The following is a 15,749-nucleotide window of genomic DNA, read 5'->3' on the forward strand; positions in this document are numbered from 1 at the left end:
GGCAAATCTCTTTATTTTTATTTTAATGGTGCAGTGAGACCTCAGACCAAAGGACATAGGAGCAGAATTAGGCCACTCGATCCATCAAGTCAGCTCCGCCATTCAATCATGGCTGATATTTTAACATCCCCATTCTCCTTGTCCCCATAACCCCTGATCCCCTTATTAATCAAGCACCTATCTATCTCTGTTTTACAGACACTCAGTGATTTGGCCTCCACAGCCTTGTGTGGCAAAGAGTTCCACAGGTTCACCACCCTCTGGCTGAAGACATTCTTCCTGATCTCTGTTTTAAAGGATTGCCCCTGTAGTCTGAGATGGTGTCCTCTGATTCTAGTTTTTCCTACAAGTGAAAACATCCTCTCCACGTCCACTCTATCCAGGCCTCGCAGTATCCTGTAAGTTTCATTAAGATCCCCCCTCATCCTTCTAAACTCCAACGAGTACAGACCCAGAGTCTTCAACCGTTCCTCATATGACAAGTTCTTCATTCCAGGGATCATTCTTGTGAACCTCCTCTGGACCCTTTCCAAGGCCAGCACATCCTTCCATAGATACGGGATCCAAAACTGTTCACAGTACTCCAAATGGGGTCTGACCTGAGCCTTATATAGCCTCAGAAGGACATCCCTGGTGTTGTATTCTAGCCCTCTTTACATGAATGCTAACATTGCATTTGCCTTCTTAACTGCCGACTGAACCTGCACGTTAATAGAACATAGAACATAGAACGATACAGCGCAGTACAGGCCCTTCGGCCCTCGATGTTGCACCGACATGGAAAAAAAACTAAAGGCCATCTAACCTACACTATGCCCTTATCATCCATATGCTTAGCCAATAAACTTTTAAATGCCCTCAATGTTGGCGAGTTCACTACTGTTGCAGGTAGGGCATTCCACGGCCTCACCACTCTTTGCGTAAAAAACCCACCTCTGACCTCTGTCCTATATCTATTACCCCTCAATTTAAGGCTATGTCCCCTCGTGCTAGCCACCTCCATCCACGGGAGAAGGCTCTCGCTGTCCACCCTATTTAACCCACTGATCATTTTGTATGCCTCTATTAAGTCACCTCTTAACCTTCTTCTCTCTAATGAAAACAACCTCAAGTCCATCAGCCTTTCCTCATAAGATTTTCCCTCCATACCATGCAACATCCTGGTAAATCTCCTCTGCACCTGTTCCAAAGCTTCCACGTCCTTCCTATAATGAGGCGACCAGAACTGTACGCAATACTCCAAATGCGGCCGTACTAGAGTTTTGTACAACTGCAACATGACCTCATGGCTCCGGAACTCAATCCCTCTACCAATAGAGGCCAACACACCATAGGCCTTTTTCACAACCCTATCAACCTGGGTGGCAACTTTCAGGGATCTATGTACATGGACACCGAGATCCCTCTGCTCATCCACACTACCAAGAATTTTACCATTAGCCAAATATTCCGCATTCCTGTTATTCTTTCCAAAGTGAATCACCTCACACTTCTCCACATTAAACTCCATTTGCCACCTCTCAGCCCAGCTCTGCAGCTTTTCTATGTCCCTCTGTAACCTGCAAAATCCTTCCACACTGTCTAGAACTCCACCGACTTTAGTGTCGTCTGCAAATTTACTCACCCATCCTTCTGCGCCCTCCTCTAGGTCATTTATAAAAATGACAAACAGCAACGGCCCCAGAACAGATCCCTGTGGTACGCCACTTGTAACTGAACTCCATTCTGAACATTTCCCATCAACTACCACTCTCTGTCTTCTTTCAACTAGCCAATTTCTGATCCACATCTCTAAATCACCCTCAATCCCCAGCCTCCGTATTTTCTGCAATAGCCGACCGTGGGGAACCTTATCAAATGCTTTACTGAAATCCATATACACCACATCAACTGCTCTACCCTCGTCTACCTGTTCAGTCACCTTCTCAAAGAACTCGATAAGGTTTGTGAGGCATGACCTACCCTTCACAAAACCATGCTGACTATCCCTAATCATTTTATTCCTATCTAGATGATTATAAATCGTATCTTTTATAATCCTCTCCAAGACTTTACCCACCACAGACGTTAGGCTCACCGGCCTATAGTTACCAGGGTTATCTCTACCCCCCTTCTTGAACAAAGGGACCACATTTGCTATCCTCCAGTCCTCTGGCACTATACCTGTAGCCAATGATGACCTAAAAATCAAAGCCAAAGGCTCAGCAATCTCTTCCCTGGCTTCCCAGAGAATCCTAGGATAAACCCCATCAGGCCCCGGGGACTTATCTATTTTCACCTTGTCCAGAATTGCCAACACTTCTTCCCTACGCACCTCAATGCCATCTATTCTAATAGCCTGGGTCTCAGCATTCTCCTCCACAATATTATCTTTTTCCTGAGTGAATACTGACGAAAAGTATTCATTTAGTATCTCGCTTATCTCCTCAGCCTCCACACACAACTTCCCACCACTGTCCTTGACTGGCCCTACTCTTACCCTAGTTATTCTTTTATTCCTGACATACCTATAGAAAGCTTTTGGGTTTTCCTTGATCCTACCTGCCAAAGACTTCTCATGTCCCCTCCTTGCTCGTCTTAGCTCTCTCTTTAGATCATTCCTCGCTTCCTTGTAACTATCAAGCGCCCCAACTGAAACTTCACGCCTCATCTTCACATAGGCCTCCTTCTTCCTCTTAACAAGAGATTCCACTTCTTTGGTAAACCACGGTTCCCTCGCTCGACCCCTTCCTCCCTGCCTGACTGGTACGTACTTATCAAGAACATGCAATAGCTGTTCCTTGAACAAGCTCCACATATCCAGTGTGCCCAACCCTTGCAGCCTACTTCTCCAACCTACACATCCTAAGTCATGTCTAATGGCATCATAATTGCCCTTCCCCCAGCTATAACTCTTGCCCTGCGGGGTATACTTATCCCTTTCCATCACTAAAGTAAAGGTCACCGAATTGTGGTCACTGTTTCCAAAGTGCTCACCTACCTCCAGATCTAACACCTGGCCTGGTTCATTACCCAAAACCAAATCCAATGTGGCCTCGCCTCTTGTTGGCCTGTCAATATATTGTGTCAGGAAACCCTCCTGCACACATTGTACAAAGAACGACCCATCTAATGTACTCGAACTATATCTTTTCCAGTCAATATTTGGAAAGTTAAAGTCTCCCATAACAACTACCCTGTTACTTTCGCTCTTTTCCAGAATCATCTTCGCCATCCTTTCCTCTACATCCCTAGAACTATTAGGTGGCCTATAGAAAACTCCCAACAGGGTGACCTCTCCTTTCCTGTTTCTAACCTCAGCCCATACTACTTCGGAAGAAGAGTCCCCATCTAGCATCCTTTCCGCCACCGTAATACTGTCCTTGACTAGCAGCGCCACACCTCCCCCTCTTTTGCCCCCTTCTCTGAGCTTACTAAAACACCTAAACCCCGGAACTTGCAACAACCATTCCTGTCCCTGCTCTATCCATGTCTCTGAAATGGCCACAACATCGAAGTCCCAGGTACCAACCCATGCTGCCAGTTCCCCTACCTTATTTCGTATACTCCTGGCATTGAAGTAGACACACTTCAAACCACCTACCTGAACACTGGCACCCTCCTGCAAAGTCAAATCTGTGCTCCTGACCTCTATACTCTCAATCTCCCGTACCCCAAAACTACAATCCAGGTTCCCATGCCCCTGCTGAATTAGTTTAAACCCCCCCAAAGAGCACTAACAAATCTCCCCCCCAGGATATTGGTGCCCCTCAGGTTCAGATGTAGACCATCCTGTCTATAGAGGTCCCACCTTCCCCAGAAAGAGCCCCAGTTATCCAGAAATCTGAATCCCTCCCGCCTGCACCATCCCTGTAGCCACGTGTTTAATTGCTCTCTCTCCCTATTCCTCATCTCACTATCACGTGGCACGGGCAACAACCCAGAGGTAACAACTCTGTTTGTTCTCGCTCTGAGCTTCCATCCTAGCTCCCTAAAGGCCTGCCTGACATCCTTGTCCCCTTTCCTACCTATGTCGTTAGTGCCAATGTGGACTACGACTTGGGGCTGCTCCCCCTCCCCCTTAAGGACCCGGAAAACACGATCCGAGACATCACGTACCCTTGCACCTGGGAGGCTACATACCAAACGTGAGTCTCTCTCGCTCCCACAAAATCTCCTATCTGTGCCCCTGACTATTGAGTCCCCAATTACTAATGTTCTACTCCTTTCTCCCCTTCCCTTCTGAGCAACAGGGACAGACTCCGTGCCAGAGGCCCGTACCCCATGGCTTACCCCTGGTAAGTCCCCCCCCCCCCCCCCCCCCCACAAGTATCCAAAACTGTATACTTGTTACTAAGGGGAACGACCGCAGGGGGTCCCTGCACTGACTGCTTCTTCCCAGTCCCTCTTACAGTTACCCATCTATCTCCAGTCTTTGGTGTAACTACTTCCCTGAAGCTCCTATCTATGACCCCCTCTGCCTCCCGAATGATCCGAAGTTCATCCAGCTCAAGCTCCAGGTCCCTAACACGGTTTTTGAGGAGCTGGAGTTGGGTGCACTTCCCACAGATGAAATCAGCAGGGACACTGACGGCGTCCCTCACCTCAAACATTCTGCAGGAGGAGCATAGTACTGCCTTCCCTGACATCACCTCTAGATTTAAAAAAAAACAAGAAAAAGAAAAAGAAAGGAAGAGCTTACCTGATATTCCCTCAAACCCTGCTGCCGCTGAAAGGTAAGCAAATTTAAAGGCACTCACTCACCTTCACGACAGGCCCCTGCCCCTCCACAAACCACCTTCAAATTAGGCTGACCGCACTGCACGTATGCAAATTTCCCCAGAACAGCTGATCAGTAGCTCTGCTCTGCTCTGCTGCCCTCTGCTGGAACCTTAAGAGAATTGTGAACAAGGACTCCTCGGTCCCTTTGTGATTCTGATTTCCCCATTTAGAAAATAGTCTATGCCTAAATTCCTACTTCCAAAGTGCATAACCTCACACTATTCCACACTATTCCACATTATATTTCATTTGCTACTACACTGCCCAGTCTCCTAGCTTGTCCAAATCCTTCTGTGCCCCGTTGCTTCCTCAATACCACCTGTCCCTCTACAGATCTTTGTCTCATCTGCGGCACCTTGTCAAAGGCCTTCTCGAAATCTAAATAAATCACATCCACTGGTTCTCCTTTGTCTAACTTCCTTGTTACCTCCTCAAAGAACTCTAACAGATTTGTCAGACATGACCACTCTTTGACAAAATGCTGACTCAGTCCTATTTTACCATTCACTTCCAAGTACTTCGCGATCTCATCTAAAATCTTACCAATGACTGAAGTCAGGGTAACTGGCCTATAATTTCCCATCTTCTGCCTTTTTCCGTTCTTAAATAGTGATGTTACATTAGCCACTTTCCAGTCCCTGGGACCCTTCCTACCCCCAGTGCTTCCTGAAAGATCACCACCAAAGCCCCTACAATTTCCTCAGCTTTCTCTTTTAGGACCCTGGGGTGTAGACCATCTGGTCCTTGTGACTTATCCACCTTCAGAGCTTTCAGTTTCCCCAGAAACTTCTCCTTAGTGATGGCCACTGCACTCACCTATGCCCCTGATTCTCCTGGAGCTTTGGCATCCCACTGGTGTCTTCCACCATGAAGACTGATGCAACATAACTATTCAGTTTGTCTGCCATTTCTTTGTTTCCTATTATTACTTCTCCAGCCACATTTTCCAGTGGTCCAATGTCCATTTTTGCCTCTCACCTTTTATTTATTGAAAGAAACTCTTCCTATCTTCTTTTATATTATATCCTTTTATATTATTGGCTAGCTTGCACTCATATTTCATCTTCTCTCCCCTTATTGCTTTTTTAGTTGTCCTCTGCTCGCTTTTAAATAATTCCCAATCTTCTGACTTCCCACTAATCCTCACCACTTTGTATGCTTTGTCTTTTGCTTTTATGCTGTCTTTGACTTCCCTCGTCAACCATGGATACCTTGTCCTGCCCTTAGCATGTTTCCTCTTCCTTGGGATGATTTTCTGCTGTACCTCCCAAATAACCCCCAAAAGCTCCTGCCATTGTTGTTCCACTGTCTTCCCCACTAGTCTCCTTTTCCAATCAACTCTGGCCAACTCCTCCTTCATGTCTTTGTAATTACCCTTATTTAATTGTAATGCCGTTACATCTGACTCCAGCTTCTCCCTCCCAAACTGCAGGGTAAATTCTATCATATTGTGGTCACTGCTCCCTTAGGGTCCCTTCACCTTAAGATCCCTAATCAAGTCTGCCAAATCCAGAATTGCCTGTTCCCTCGTGGACTCTCCCGCACACTACTCCATAAACCATCTCTTAAACATTCCACAAATTCCTTTTCTTGGGATCCACTACCAGCCTGATTTTCCCAGTCCATGTGCACATTGAAGTCACCCATGATTATTGTGATATTGCCTTTTACATGCTTTCTCTATCTCCTGATTTATTTTCTGCCCTACATCCTGACTACTGCTGGGGGCCTGTACATAACTCCCATCAGGGTCTTTTTATCTTTGCGATTCCTCAACTCTACCCGGAGAGATTCTATGCCTTCTGATCCTGTATCGCTCTTTGCTATTGATTTAACTTCATTCCTTACTGACAATGCAACCCTTCCCCCTTTGCCCATCTGCCTGTCCTTTCGATAGGACATATATCCTTGTATATTGAGATCCCAGCCTTGATCTCCTTGCAGCCACCGTCTGTGATGCCTGCAACATCATACCGGCCAATTTCAATCTTCATATACTGCGTGCATTAAGGTACAACACCCTCAGTCCTGAATTGACCATCTCCCTTCTCACACTTGTCATCTTTTTTGCTCTGCCTGAGGGTGATGTTCTATTATTTTTGTTCTCTATTTCCCTGTCAGTTATGACACCTTGGAAGTTAACGCTCTGGTTCCCAGCTGAAATCATCAGCTGAAGTCATTTTCAGATATGTTACATTGAATATCAAACAAGTGCTATCGTGAGAATCAAGCAGGCTCACATATCACATTAAAGATAAGCAAAAATGGTGCATCTCGAAGGTCAGCCGGCGTGGGTCTCGAAGGTCAGCCGGAATGGGTCACAAAGGTTGGCCAGCGTGGCTCAAGAAGGATGGGCAGTTGGGAAATATGGGTCACAGGCAAAGAAGTTTGAAAAAGACTGTACTGGTGCACCCAAGTCCCTTTGTATGTTAACATTTCCCAATGTATAGCTATTTAAGTAATACTGTGCCATTCTGTTTCTCCATCTGAACTTCACATTTATCCACATTATATTGCATCTGCCATGTATTTGCCCACTCACTCAACTTGTCTCAATCGCCGGGAAGCCTCCTGACCACTCATAATTCTTACCAGGTTTTGTGTCGCCAACAAACTTTCAATTCTTGCTTTTGGTTCCCTCATCCAAATCATTGATGCATTTTGTGTCTAGCTGGAGGCCAAACACTGATGCTTGCCAGACCACACTTATCACTTCCTGCCATTTCAAAACAGTTCCATTTATTCCTACTCTCTGTTTCTGTCTGCTAACCAATTCTCAATTCTGACCAATATATTACCCCCTTATGCTTTACATTTGCGCACTAACCTCCTATGTGGGACTTAAACTTTTTATAAATCCAAATATACATCCACTGGTTCATTCTTATCTGTTCTGCTGGTTACATCCTTAAAACACTCCAGTAGGTTTGTCAAACATGATTTCCCTTTCATAAATCCATATTGACTTTGTTGAATTATGTTGATATCACATCCTTAGAGTAGCATTTCCCCCCCTACTGATATTAGGCTAACTGGTCTCTAATCCCCTGTTTTCTTCCTTTTGTTTGAATAGGGAATAAATGTTTTGGAATTTTTGTCAACTACTTCTGGAAAACAGATCAGATCCTTTCCTTCTGTTTCAATGAATATTACATTAATCATGTGACAATAAATTGTATGTAGATGCTTAAGCAGCAGGCTTGATAGTTTGATTAACTTTTCCAATTCTATGTTATAAGTCCATGCAGTCAGTGATATAGAAGTTCTTAGGAAATATAACAATTGCATTGAAATATTAATATCTCAAATTGTTTTGCAGTACTGTATGCACTATCATTGTACAGTATATTGGTCACATCATTACTGAAGGTGGGTTTTATACACGTTCTAAGAACTTAATACTGACAAAATCTGCTATAATTTGACACTATCGAGTAAAGTTCCCTGAGAGAGCCACAACCCAGTTATGTACTGTTTCCTAGATTTGAGCTTAAGGCCATTCCTTCTGAAATGGTATTCTTTTGAGATTTTCATTCATCACCTGAAAAGATCTATAAAGACCTAATTACCTGCAGCATTCAAAGTATCGTCTTGCATCTTTGACTTTGTCTATATATATATGTTTCTAGAACATACCTCTTCATTCACCTGAGGAAGAAGCAGTGCTCCGAAAGCTAGTGATTTGAAACAAACCTGTTGGACTTTAACCTGATGTTGTAAGACTTCTACCTGAAAGATTGTTAGTGGTAACGTGAGGGGGGAAAAGCCATGAGCTGGATTCTCATATCCTGCGTCTACGTGCTGACGCCAACAAGAACTAAAAAATCGGCGTCAAACCCACAATGATTCCACTACCGGTGAGGGGCTGGCACCGATGCCTTGTGACATGCGTGCACTTACCCCCCCCCCCCCACACACACACACACACACACGCACCTATCGTGCCGGAAACATGGCTCCAGTTGTGCTTGACCATATACGTCCATCCCAACCTCACAGCCCAGCTCCTCGCGACCCTCCACTACTGCCTCCAGTCCTGGCAGAAGCCCCCCTGTCTGTATGCCCTCTCTCTTTCTCCACAGCTGTCACACCAGGCTCATGACTGTTGAGACCACATGTGGACCGCGCCATCAGGAACTCAGCCCTTCGGGGGTGGAGCATCGCGGATGGGCCCTGTAATTAGATGCGAACTGTGTTGCAACAATGACAACGATTTGGAGGGGCATCGCGACCCGGTGTCAAACCGGCACCTACCTGCCACAATTGCGGCGTCGGGAACTATTCTCCGCCCGATCGCTGTTCCTGATTTCAGCTTCGGGAACGGAGAAACCCGCCCCATGTTTTTCTCTAGCCCAATGTAGATTGCATTGATATCTGAGCTAGCCGAACGGAAAGGTTTAGTAATTGAACAATATGGTGTGGTGCACTTTAAATAGATTCACACATGTACGAGCACGCGCACACACATTTTCAGTAATATTTTCTTGGCAAATTTAACTGCAAACTCACTTGATATGGGACGTTTTATTCTGAGTAATTTTTAGACTTTGCCCTGTCCGCAATGAAACTTCCTCTCTGCCGATAAACATTGGAACATTTTAAGCAGAGTCTCACTGGTGGGCATGATGTGTCCCACTGATGTCATCAACCTGAGAAAGAAATTCATTAGGTCTGCACAGCACATCAAGCTCCAAAGGTCAGCAGACTGTCGTAAAAGTATCAATACCTGGAAAATCACCCTGACTTTTGCAAGTGTCTTATGTTCGGTGTACGTTTTGCGAGGCTGAATGTGAAGTGCCATATAAAAATGTTTTCAAAACATTATCTGTAAGGCCCTGTTATCATGAAATAATAGAAATTTATAATCTCTATGATATTTTTAATTTCCATTTTCATGCAAATTCCAATTTTGGGTAATGATGAATCCGCAGTAAGCACGAGGCATAGACAATAGGTAGAAATTAACCATCAGGGTTCATTATGATTCAAATCCAAACTCCTCCACTTCCCTAAGGGTCTCCTTTTCATATGAGTTGGGGCGCTCCCAGTTAAAGGGAAGCCCTGCCCCTTAAAGGGGCAGTCCATATTTTGGGAAGGTTCTACCTGAGTGCTGATTGGCACTCGTCTTGGCTTCACAGCTGAAGAACCGCCATTCCCTGGAGTTCCTGATCCCCTTGTTCAGGGCTTTCTCTGGAGATGGCTATCGCCATTGTATGTTGCATGCATAAACTGGCCTAAGCTAGTAATTGTTTCTGTGTAGCCGCATTGAGGAGTCCACACACTAAGCGTTCCCGGAGCATCTTATTTAATGTTGTTCCGAATTCACATCTCTCCGCCAGTTTCCATTGGTAGGCTAGGAAGTCACTCACCAATATAGCTTGGTCCTGTGGAATTGAAAACTGTGTACAATGAGCAGTGGTTTTGAGTCGAAATGTTCCCCCCACAAAGACCACCACAGCGGCGAACGATCGGGTATCTGGGGGGTCCGGGTGAGGTGGGCTTTTTATCACACAGTAGGTAGGCCATCTGCAAGCCATTAGTAATGCCACAGTTTGTCTCTCATCGCCAATAATTGCATTCATCTTTGAAAAAATATTTCATGTGTTTGACGTATTGTCACCAATGAACTGTACCTACATTAAATGGCTCCAGATTCCCTATATGCAGCATTTTGGCAGTAAGTAGAGGGGCCTGCTGAGGCCTAAATGAGGTGGACCGGGTGCAAAGCAACCAGTGTTGACAGCAGCTCCATTCCATCCTCATCGCCAGTGCTGAATCCATGGTAAGCAAGCCGCATAGTCGATAGGCAGAAATTAATAAACAAGATTTATTATGTTACAAATCCAAACTCCTCCATTCCCCCAAGGTCTCCTTCCCCGACCTGCACCCAGGCCAGGGATTTTATGTGAGTTGGAGCTCTCCCTGTTAAGAGGAAACCTCGCCCACTTAAAGGGGCAGTTCATATTCCAGGGAGGTCATGGGAAACCATATGGTCCTGATCCGGGACCTCCATTGGGGTATTAACAGGTAACCTGTAACACAGTTTTAGTTCGACTTGTGCAGTAAAACAAATATGATCAATTATCTACATTTCAATCATATTTATGTTTTAATAACAGCATTTGGGAATTTTCATGACAGGAAACATGCTATTAGGAGCCTCTTCAACCCAGAGGTATCTTGCCAGATCACATTGCATGGAATAAAACATTTTGGCAAATACAGGCAAAAGAACAGTTGGATATAGCATGCGGAAACATACAATATGTCTTTAATTTTTTGAGTCTTTTTCATTTTGTTGGAAAATAGTCTCTTGCATGCTTGCTCCAAATGCAGGCCTGACTGAAATATTTTCCAACTTAGCTATCTAAATAAATCATGATGCTCCATATGGTATAAATCAAGTCCACCTGATTATAAAACATTTTATATTGCATGATGAAATCCAATCATACTATTTTACCAAAATTATTTCAGTGATGCTTTGTTTACATTTGTGGTCCAGTGGCCACAGAAATTGTGCTGGCTTTGATGCGTAGCTTTTTAACTAAATCTTTTCCAAATTGATTTTAGCTTTGTTATTCATTATCTAGACAGATATTATGAAACTAGTATATTTTTGGGATGGAAATGATTTAAAATTACATTTTTTTAAAATCCATTGCTGAGATGCGTTTCTGTGATGTGAAGTTCTTTTCCTCCAAAATAAACATGCACTTTGAATGCAATTTTCATTTGTAGTTTACCCAATAGCTTTCAACAGAACGAAGAGTACAGTAACATCATGCATTGTAAATACCTGAGTCCTCAAAACAAAGAACAAAGAACAATACAGCACGGGAACAGGCCCTTCAGCCCTCCAAGCCTGTAACGGTCATGATACCAACCTTTGCAAAAACCCGCAGCATTTCCTTGTGCCGTATCACTCTATACCCATTCTATCCATGGGTTTGTCAAGATGCCTTTTGAACGCCGTTAATGTATCTCCTTCCACAACCTCCCCTGGCAATCCCTCCACCCTGGGAAAGAGTGCCTGCCCATCCACTATATCCATGCCCCTCATAGTTTTGTAGACCTCTATCAGGTGACCCCTCAACCTCTGTCTTTCTAATGCAAACAGTCCGAGTCTATTCAGCGTCTCCGCATTGCTAACACCCTCCAGACCAGGCAACATCCTGGTAAACCTCCTCTGTACCCTCTCCAAAGCCTTCTGGTAGTGTGGCGACCAGAATTGTGTGCAATATTACAAGTTATGGCCTTACCAAGGTTCTATACAACTGTAGCATGACTTGCCAGTCTTTATACTCGATGCCTCGCCCAATGAAGGCAAGCGTTCCATACGCTTTCTGTGGACCTGCACCCATTTGTTGCTTTCAAACTTCACTTGAGAACTATGCTGAATACAATAAAGTACTGGAGAGCCGTGTAAAATGAAATAAGAGCCTACATTTTACATTGTACGTGAGTGAGAACATGTCAGATGCTGTAGGCCAAATCACTGAGAGTCTTTAAGACAGAGATAGATAGGTTCTTGATTAATAAGGGGATCAGGGTTATGGGGAAAAGTCAGGAGAATGGGGATGAGAAATTATCAGCCATGATTGAATGGCGGAGCAGACTCGATGGGCCGAGTGGCCTAATCCTGCACCGATGTCTTATGGTCTTATGGCCTTATGGATCCAATAGGAACCTGGTGGGTAGTTTAGAAACTGCAGGGACCGCTCCCCGAAGCCTGCCAGGAATTATGGGGAAGGCTGAGCAAGGTGTTTGGAAGCATTGCAATACTGTCTCAGGTGTTATGTCATGGCCTCTGCACCTGGTGGTCATGGAAATTGGGAGGAAAAGTCCAGCGGGCACTCTGTCCCCTTGTCCAGTGATGGCAAAAGAAGGCCGCCCCACCTGACAGTCACCGCCCATGTCATTGGGAAAGATGTGGTACATCACACATTGCTTCAATTCTATTTTTCCCTTTTGGAAGATAAGTACTGCAAAGCACCCAAGAATGTCTGGTGGTATTACCAAATTGAATGTCCTTACCAAACATGAGAGTGACGCACCAAGGCGGGAGTGCTGCCTGCCAGCTCACTCCTCCGTGCTGGCGAGGTGAGGGTCTAGATTAATAAAGGTAAGAGTGCAGTTAACACATACGTGTGCAGCAGGTACTGCAAACATCATGGAGTCAACTCAGGCTCTGCCAGCCAGAGGATAACCAACAAGGTCATCACAGTCAACAGGGCATCAAAGTCAGCGGGCTGCCTCCAATCCCGTTTTTAACGAGCAGGGGCACCAAGATACAACACATACAGCCGTAAGTTGAAGGCACCTTGTACACAACAGGGGATGTCACAGATGACATTTGTGTTCACTATTTTGAAATTGTGTTCTGTTTGGCAACTTTTGAATGTTCTTTGTTTATTCATTTAGATGAGCACATTTATTTATTTTGCTATAATTGGCTGAGTTGGCTGATGGTCCCAATAGGTGCCAGATGCTAACTGTATGGCATTGTGTGGTGCTGGTGTTTTGGGTTGAGTTGCCATATAATTATTCCTTTAATGGAGATGCTGCCATTGGCATGAAGAAGCGTTTATGCCTTGGCTGCCCAGCTGAAGGTTTGCAGCATCAAAGAATCCCTGATGTCCCTGCCTCCCATGGAGGTTCCATGTCCTCACCCTGTGCCTCCTTAGGTTGTTCCTCAGTTCCATCATTGGAGTCATCCTCCATGGCCTGTGGAGCTTCCTCACCTCCCTCCACCTCCACTGGGTCCCTCCATGACAGAGCCAGATTGTGCAGAGTGCAATAACTATGAGAGAGACATGCCCTGGAAGATACCCCTTGATCAGTGCTGGCATCTGAAGCGTATCTTGAGCAACACAATGGTCCTCTCCACCACTGCCGTTGTGACGGCCTGATTCCTGTTACATCTCTCCTCCGCCTCTGTTCTTGGGTAATCTGTGCAACCTTTTCATGGAATAGTCCTGTTGGCCAAGAGCCATCCACCCAATCGTGCAGCCTTGGTGCCTATGAGTGCTGCAAGATGTAAGCATCATGTGAGCTGCCAGAGAAACAATTGGAAAATCTCTTTCCTTTGTTCGCAGATGATCTGCATATTCATTGAGTGGAAGCCTTTTGAGCGAAGGAAGCTCCAGGCTCACCTGCTGGCGCTTCGATGGCCACGTGAGCGCAATCTTTTACACCCTGGATGTGGGCGATCACAATCATCATCTCAAAACTTCTGACTCTCTCTACCTGGCTGGCCTTGTCACAGGGAGTGGATAAATATGCGGCCATGATTGAAGATAGTGTCAGTGAAAAGTTTGACACAACTGCTTTCAGACGATTGTGACATACCGTGGAGACCTCTCACTGAGCCTTGAAAACAATGGGAATAATAAAATTTGAGGACCACTGTGGCATTCAAAGCCATTGGCATGGGGTGCCTGCCCATGCAGTTGGAGAAAATCATGTGGCATATTGCTGTCACTGTGTTTCGAGAGAAGCGGAGCCTCCTGCGGCACTGGGCTTCGGTCACCTGGCGGTATTTGGAGGGCTGCCTGTACGCTTTAGCTGCTGGGTAATGCCATCTTCACTGGCTCCTCCTGCCTTGCCCTCCCTGCTGGCCCTGCACCAACAGAGGCACACCTCTCCTCTCAGAGGTCTCTCACAGACACTGCCCACACTTACGATGCCTCATCTCCTTTCTGCCCCCTCTTCAGAGGAGATCCCACGAGTTGAATACACAATCCCCATTAGATGAGATGCAGAGGATCTTTGCCTTGCATATCAGGGAGCATTGCACTGCAATCCTTTGAGAAATGTATCATGAGGTGCTCAAATGCAGAAAAGCAGGCTTAGAAACACGACCATAATCAAAGGAAACTTGAGTCAGTTCTGTCGTTACACAGCAATTAACTTGCAATTACAGCAAAAGTGCATGGGCTCCAGAGGTCTTTTATCCTGCCCTTGGATGAGGAATTGATAAAAACTTGTTTTCCACCCACCCGCCTGTATAATGAGCTGAAAATCACATGGGCAGCAAAAAATCGTTTAGAATTGTCTTCTTAATGGTATCAATTCATGTTTTAATTGTCGGCAGATGCTGGAAATATCACACGTGTGCGATGACATCCGGAAGCACACTCAATGTCATTTGACGCTAGTTTATGTTTGGTCCGGTCGTACACGCGCCTGAGCTCAAGCTTAAATTATGGCCAAAAAGCAGAACGAGAGTTTCAGGATAACTGCACAGTTAAGAATCCAGAAAGCTTTTGTAGACATAAATCGTAAAAATGTAGGCAAAGGAAATTTGGGTAAAATTTGGAACCAGAAAGGAGATCTTGTGGAGGCAGAAGCATGACTGAGTACTTTGTATTTGTCTTTGCAAAGAAAGAATGCTTAGAGAATGAGGAGGTAGTGGAGAAAATAGTAGCCTAATATTATGATCCCAGACCAGACCCCAACAGTGTCTAGGATACTGAACCAAAACCCCAATATTTTATATAATTGGAAAGACTGTGCCGAAAGAATAATTTGTTCCAGGAGTGAAGAAATATAAATTGGTTATTTTTAAAACAAAACTTTATTATAACTACAGTATAAACTTTTTAACTCCACACCCCGTAAAGAACATCTTCCAATTTATATTTTAAACACAATTTCCCATAAAACAACAAGAAAAGAAACGTACAGCTCTCAATCTGTCTTACCATTTGAGAATTGTGGACTCAACATCAGGCAGATCAGAATTCAACTCCTCTCTCCAGGTTTTTCCACCAACTGCCCCTCTAAAGCTTTCAAACTGTTTTTCTGCCTTCCTCGGCTCCATCCAGCAATGACCTCACCTCTCCAACACGAAAAACAAATTATATTTGCAGGCTGCAAAACATAATAACTTCCCACTTCCCCAGTCAAACCACAGTCCATTAGCCTAAACTGAAATACACATTGGGCAGGATTTTCTGTAGCTCGACGCCAAAATTGTGATCAGC

The sequence above is a fragment of the Scyliorhinus canicula genome, chromosome 2 (assembly GCF_902713615.1).
Source record: "Scyliorhinus canicula chromosome 2, sScyCan1.1, whole genome shotgun sequence".
NCBI classification, from domain to species: Eukaryota; Metazoa; Chordata; class Chondrichthyes; order Carcharhiniformes; family Scyliorhinidae; genus Scyliorhinus; species Scyliorhinus canicula.